At 51.1% G+C, this 7,626-nt stretch overlaps 1 long non-coding RNA gene across 1 annotated transcript; it reads right to left on the reverse strand.

Annotated features, from left to right (window-relative positions):
* Nucleotides 1-1,493: 1,493 nt before the first annotated feature.
* LOC311532694 lies at nucleotides 1,494-6,949 on the reverse strand. Its single transcript, XR_014714434.1, has 3 exons — nucleotides 6,089-6,949; nucleotides 3,009-3,127; nucleotides 1,494-2,074 (listed from the first exon to the last, which is right to left on the reverse strand). It is a non-coding gene; the product is annotated as an uncharacterized lncRNA (long non-coding RNA).
* Between the last annotated feature and the right edge of the window lie 677 nt (nucleotides 6,950-7,626).

Genomic DNA, 7,626 nt, shown 5'->3' on the forward strand with positions numbered 1-7,626 from the left:
CACATGCGTGAGTCAGCCAGACAGCTTGACAGTCATCTGCAAACTTTATCAGTGATGATTTTATGTTTTCTTCGAGGTCATTAATAAAAATGTTAAATAGCAAAGGGCCAAAAATCGATCCCACTGAGACCCCACTGGAAACAGACCTGCTCGATGATGATACCCAGTTACATTTTGAGAGCTATCATTTAGCCAGTTTTTAATCCATTTAATGTGTGCCATGTTAATTTTATATCATTCTATTTTTTAATCAAAATATTGTGTGGTATCAAGTCAAACATCTTACAGAAGTCTAAGTATAGTACATCAACGCTATTACCTTTATCAACCAAATTTGTAATCTCATCAAAAAAAGCTATCGAACTAGCTTGATAGGATCTATTTTCCATAAACCCATGTTGATTTGCATTAATTATATTACTCTCCTATAGTTCTTTATTAAATTGATTCCCATACCAGCCATTCCATTCTCTTCCCCAGGATCTGTGTCAGGCTGACAGGCGTGTAATTACCCAGGTCATCCCATTACCCTTTTTAAAAATTGGCACAACATTAGCTTTCTTGCCGACTTCTGGAACTTTCCCAGTGTGCCAGGATGTATTGAACATTACCAGTCCAGTGAGCTTATCAGACGGCTCTTTTAAAACTCTTGGATGCAAGTTATCTGGATCTGCTGATTCTACAATGTCTAACTTTAGTAGCTGCTGTTTAACATCCTCCAGAGACACTAGTGGAATGTAAGGAGTGCTATCATCACCATATAATGAGACTATGTCATCTGTTTTTTCCCCAAATACAGAACAGAAACACTTACTGAACACTTCTGCCTTTCCTGCATTATTATTGATAAGTATTGAAAATTCTACCGTTTCCATCTAGTAATGGACCAGTTCCATTGCCAGGATTTTTGTTCATAATATATTTTTAAAAACTCCTTATTGTCCTTAACTCTGCTTGGCCATAGATTTCTCCTTGTGTCCCTTTGCTTCCCTTATTAATGTTCTACAATTCCTATCTTCTGACTTATATTCATTACTATCAATTTCCTATTTCCTCCATTTATTGTATATTTTTATAGCTGTCTTCACTTCCCTGCTAAACCAGGGTGTTGGATTTTTTTTAACCCCTAGGGCCTTCTTCCTCAATGGTGGGATTGGGGCTTTTTGGGCATAGAGCAGGAACAAAAATAACTCCCTTGCACCTGTCCTGTTTCCTTCATCTGCAGGATGGAAAGTGCTTTGAGACATCACCGAGTGGAATCATGGCCACTCCCTCCTCCTTCCAGCAGCATGTCCAGCCAAAACCCCACTCCTGGAAGCTGCACCCAAGGATCAATGTGATGGTCCCTGTCAGCCTAGATCCTGCAGGGCCCCTGTAGCATGAAGTGTGTGTGCATGGGGAGGATGGTGCAGGGGGTACAGTAAGGGTGTGGTTTCAGAGTAGCAGCCGTGTGAATCTGTATTCACAAAAAGAATAGGAGTACTTGTGGCACCTTAGAGACGAACCAATTTATTTGAGCATAAGCTTTCGTGAGCTATAGCTCACTTCATCGGATGCACGCCCTTGTAAGTGCAAATGAAGTAAAAGTAAGGCCAAGTGTTGGGTCTTACCCTCTGCATTCCCCAGCCCCTTCATACTCCGGCTCCCTGATGTGCGGGTGGGCAGGGTAAAAGCACTGAGCCCTGTTAGAGGAAACTTGGGCTTAAGTTGGAGGAGGCAGTTAGTTCTGTGCCCCCCTCCCCACCTCTGAGATCTCACCATGCTGCTCAGCAAGGAAGAACTTGGCAGCCACAGAGCAGCTCTCTTGGTGATATAAGATCAGGTCCCTCGCTGCAGTCTGTGGTGTAGGATTGGGCCTATCCCCACATTCTAGGCCATGCAGGTTCGGGCACCTCCCCATAGTCTCAGCGATGCAGGATCAGGCTCCCTCTGCAATTCAGAATCAGGCCCTTCCTTGCTGTCTTGGTGAATCAGGATCAGGCCTCTCCATGCAGGTTTTATTCATGATTTTAAGGCCAGAATGGACCATCACCACCATTCTGTCTGATCTCCCGTATCACACTCCCCGTGAGAGCTGCTGGCGGAGTCAGAGTAGATCATTTAGAAAGAGACACACCCAGTCTCAGCCCTGGGATGGAGACTCCCCCGTGCCCTGAGTAAGTAGTTCCAATGTGCCCCCCTGTGCCCAGTAAGGCAGGATCAGCCCTTCCCCACCTCCCCCACCCAGTAATGCTGCAGTGCAGATGTCTTCCTGCTTCCCCTCGCCCCAACAAGTGCTCTTGATAATGCAGGTTTGGGCCCCCCACGCCATGCAAAATCAGGCTCCCCTGCCCTTAGCAATCCCTGGGCCCTGCTGCCCTCTTCACAGGGCAGAATCACACCCTACCCCATGCTCTGCAATGCTGGATCAGGCCTCCACCCCACGCTCTGCTAAGACCTAGCTAATGGTTTCCATATGCTCCTTCACCTGTGTCTGTAACATAGAATAATAGAATATTAGGGTTGGAAGAGACCTCAGGAGGTCATCTAGTCCAACCCCCTGCTCAAAGCAGGACCAACCCCAAATAAATCATCCCAGCCAGGGCTTTGTCAAGCCGGGCCTTAAAAACCTAAGGATGGAGATTCCACCACCTCCCTAGGGAACCCATTCCAGTGCTTCACCACCCTCCTAGTGAAATAGTTTTTCCTGATATCAAACCGAGACCTCCCCCACTGCAACTTGAGACCATTACTCCTTGTTCTGTCATCTGCCACCACTGAGAACTGTCTAGATGCATCCTCTTTGGAACCCCCTTTCAGGTAGTTGAAAGCAGCTATCAAATCCCCCTTCATTCTTCTCTTCTGCAGGCTAAACAATCCCAGTTCCCTCAGCCTCTCCTCATAAGTCATGTGTTCCAGTCCCCTAATCATTTTCATTGCCCTCCGCTGGACTCTCTCTCCAATTTCTCCACATCCCTTCTGTAGTGTGGGGACCAAAACTGGACACAATACTGCAGGTGTGGTCTCACCAGTGCCGAATAGAGGGGGCCGTCTGCTGTCTCTCCTCCATACTTTGGTTCTCAGCTCTCTCCTCGTTCTGGGTTTATACAGCGCCTGGCACAATGGGGGCCAGGTCCGCGGCAGGCTCCTATGTGCGACCACGATAATAATACAGAATCATTATACTAATTCTTGGCTATGCAGGATTATGCCCCACACGATCCACAGCACAGGATCCCCTCCCCCACCTCCCCGCAGACCCCATCCTACTCAGTACTTGAAGGCTGCATTCCTGTGCCTCCCACCACCCCCGTGCTGCCCTGGATCAAACCTTTGCCCCTCACATCCCATTGTCAACCAGCGTTAGCTCAAACCCCTGCCCCTTGTTCTGTCCAGTCACATGCACCACCTCGTGACCTCCACCCAGACAGCGACGCCCGGCTGCTTCCCACACGTAGCCCTCCTGCTCAGTGTCCATGCTCCCCTCGGGGGGCTCTTCAATGAGCCCTCGATGAGAAATCCCCCTGGTCTGTCTCCTAACACCCTCTCCCCGTTCAGGGGCAACTGCCCTTCCCCGCCGCTTCCTCCCCCTTCTCCGCTGTGCCAATCAGCTGGCTACAAATTGCATGTTCTGAATCCCCAGTGAAATGACCACTTGCAACGGCTCTTATTTAATCTGCTCCAGATTGGCAGCTCTGCCATTAGCCGGCCTGGCAGAGCAGCCACTAGAGAAGGCCTGGCAAGGGGAGGAATAATAGAACGAGCCCATTGCGGAGCCTGACAGCCCATCCACAACGTGTCATTTCTGAGCAAGCTGGGCCAGTCCCTAGTTAATCTCACTGTCCTCTTCGACCTGCTAACAGCACCAATCACTGTGTCACACAACCGCAGCTCTTGGCCTCTTAGGATCGCTCCGGCAGCTCAACTCACAGACTAGCCACGAGCTTCCTGCAGAGAGCAGGGCGTTTCTAGAGACACCGCTCGGTGCAGGGCCATAACACGGAGCTTTCAAGGGCTAAACGCTTCCTGGATGCGGCACGACTAGAGGAGACGGAGCAGGGAGTGACAGCACCGCAGCCGTGCGCACCCCCACCCCCACACCACACCCACACCCACCCCGAGCCACTCAGACACCAGCACGCCCCAGCCACAGCAGCACCCCTGCACACACACAGGCTGGTGCACACACCCTTCAGCCCACCCCACACTCCCACACAAGCAGACACTAACACGCCCACACTCCCCTGCCGCAGGCACACACTCCTGCGTGCCCACCCCCACATAATGCCAAACCCAGTCTTGGAAAGGCCGCTGTTCGCAGGGACAGGAGCCTGTGGCGCCAGGTGCTCTCTTCAGGGTGATGGGCCCTGGTTACCATGGGGAGGTGCAGTCTGTGAGACTAGCAGAGCTCGGTCAGCAGGGACCGTCCCACCTCCAGAGGCAAGGTGAGAGCTACATTCGGGTCTCTAGGTGCCAAAGCCCGCTCCTCCCCCAGACCTGCCGGTCCCCGTAAGGCCCCCGAGCAGAGTCACACACAGAGTCAGGAGGCTCCGACGCTGGTGAGCTGCCTGGCTCCTAGAGGCCTGTCCCCGGCCAATGCCCTTTGCTTGCTGAATTCAGAGCTCTGGGGGGACACTTAGGCCATAGTGCAGAGAGCTCAGGCCAATTGTCAGAGACTCATTTCCACAGTCCAGCCCCTCAGGTTCCCCTAGTCCTATCACATCCACTCGCAGCTGCTGCTCCATGGCTCCTTACACAACCCCAGTTGTTACGCGGAGACAGCCATGGTTTATCATAGAATCACAGAATATCAGGGTTGGAAGGAACCTCAGGAGGTCATCTAGTCCAACCCCCTGCTCAAAGCAGGACCAATTCCCAACTAATCATCCCAGCCAGGGCTTTGTCAAGCCTGACCTTAAAAGCTCTAAGGAAGGAGATTCCATATACCTCCTCATAAGTCATGTGCCCCAGCCCTCTAATCATTTTCGTTGCCCTCCGCTGGACTCTCTCCAATTTGTCCACATCTCTTCTTGTAGTGTGGGGCCCAAAACTGGACAGGGTACTCCAGATGAGGCCTCACCAATGCTGAATAGAGGGGAACGATCATGTCCCTTGATCTGCTGGCAATGCTCCTACTTATACAGGTCAAAATGCCATGAGCCTTCTTGGCAACAAGGGCACACTGTTGACTTATATCCAGCTTCTTGTCCACTGTAACCCCTAAGTCCTTTTCTGCAGAACTGCTGCCTAGCCACTCGGTCCCTAGTCTGTTGCAATGCATGGGATTCTTCCATCCTAAGTGCAGGACCCCTGGTCACAGCTTGGAGCAGGAGCTCCTGGGAGCTCCTGGGACCTTTCTGGGTGACTGCAGGACAGCGGTGACCAAGGCCAAGATTCATGGAGTCATAAATTCCAAGGCCAGAAAGGACCATTGTGATCATCCTGTTGGATCTCCTGTCTGGACACAGGCCAGAGACCTGCCCTGGAAAAACAGCCCATCTTGATTTAAAAATGGTCAGTGAAGGAGAATCCACTGTGATCCTTGGTACATTGTTCCAATGGTTAATTACTCTCACTGTTAAAAATGTACACCTAGACTGTGATCATCACCCCTTCACCTTCTCTTTGTTAAGCTAAATAGATTGAGCTCCTTGAATCTATCACTATAAGGCAGGTTTTCCAATCCTTTAATCATTCTCTTGGCTCTTCTCTGAACCCTCTCCAATTTATTAACATCCTTCTTAAATCATGGGGACCAGAACTGGACACAGGATTCCACCAGCGGTTGCACCAGTGCCAAATCCAGAGATAAAATAAACTCTCTGTTCCACTCAAGAGTCCCCCTTTTATGCATCCCAGAATCGCATCAGCTCTTGTGGCAACAACATCACACTGGGAGCTCGTGTTCGGCTGATTATCCCCCACGGCTCCCAAATCTTTTTCCGAGTTGCTGCTGCCCAGGATAGAGTCACCCAGCCTGTAAGTGCAGCCTGTGTTCTTTGTTCTGAGACAAAGTTTAAAACATGTTTAGCCAGTTTAAAACACATATTGTTTGTATGCACCCAGTTTACCGAGTGATCCATCTCGCTCTGTGTGATGGGGCACTCACCTCTCGGCAGTGGCTGGGTGTGGTGCTGGAATCTTTTCTGCTCCTGGCACCCCTGTAGGTTGTTGGCCTCACTAGGTGGGTCTTTAGCGGCTCAGCCTCCTGCCAAGTCACACAGTCTAAAATGGACAAACCCTTTCTGGGGTAACAAAGGTCCAACAAGGACAATGGCTGTGCCCTTGTTAGCGTCTTCAGCCCTGTCTCTGGGCTCAGTTCTCAGCCCCTTTGGGGCTAGCTTTAAGTCCTTCCTTGTCCTATTATAGGGCACTGCCCCCACCAGGGGCTTTCTTCCTGGAGAGACTCTGTCTTCACTTGTTCTCACTGCCCCAGCTCTCCAGCTAGGTCATCTCTCAGTCCAGTTCACCAAATGATCTGTCTGTCCTTACCAGGGTCTTTAGCCCCGTCCCTGAACCCTTTAAATTCTGCCCTTTGCTTGGCCTTCTAAACAAGCCTCACCCCCTTCTCAGGGCTTAGCACACTTCCCCAGCACCCGGGCCCACCAACTACTCCAGATTCCAGCCCAAGGACCCTAAACATAGCAGCCACATGCTGCTTCCTTCACTTGGTTGCTGCTGCTATTCCCTGGCCTCTTCACCTCTGTCCATTACCTTAGGGCTAGAGTGCTCAGTGCCTCTCACTCCCAGATTTAGCTACTGCAGGCCCGAGCCGAGCCGAGCCCCCATCCTCCTGCTCTAGCCCCAGCCAGGGACTGCCCTGCTCAGCCCCCACAGCACCTTTTATCTGAGGGCCTGTCAGGCTCTGATTGGCTGTTTCCCTGAAGGACCTACCTTCTCTCCTCCTTTCCTGGGGCAGGGTGTGGTAGGACCATGAGGCCTCCAGCAGGAGGCTTCCAAGGGCCTGGTGCACCTGGTCACACTGTACCAGTGACCTGTCCTCTTCGTTAGTTGCCACTCCCTCAATTTTTATGTCATCTGCAAATTTTATCAGTGATGATTTTATGTTTTCTTCCAGGCCATTGAGCAAAATGTTGAATAGTGCAGGGCCAAGCACTGATTCCCTTGGGACTCCATTGGAAACACACTTGATGATCCGCTCTTCCCCCAGCTGTGTTTCTAATAAAGACATCTATGTTCCCATGGCCTTCTTGATACGCACCTCACGTGGTCCCACCCTGCCCAGCTGAGCTGATTGAAGCCTATGGGGAGGGGCAGGCTATTCTTACACAAGCAGAAGGTGGGCCTCTCCCAGGAAACCATGTCTGGAGCTGCAGGGCTGACCCATGATCCCATCTGTAGGGCAGTGAGTGGGGCTGTAGTGACTGTTCAATCCAGGAGTACCTGGCCACTGATGTCCCTTGGGCTCACCCGGGTCACCAATTGAGCTGGGCAGCAAACAGGTTTCCCAGTCCATGAAACTTTTCAAGATGTTACAAATGTTCCCATTTTGCACTGGGACAAAACTGAGACTCTCTGAAGTTTTTTTGCAGGGAGGAGAGGGGGTGAGACGGAGTACGAGAGCCCAGCCCCCCACAGGAAGGCCAATAGCTGCTGATCTGAGTGCTCTCCTGCAATGAAGGAGAC

Source organism: Lepidochelys olivacea (genome assembly GCF_965140295.1).
Source record: "Lepidochelys olivacea isolate rLepOli2 genome assembly, chromosome: 18".
NCBI classification, from domain to species: Eukaryota; Metazoa; Chordata; order Testudines; family Cheloniidae; genus Lepidochelys; species Lepidochelys olivacea.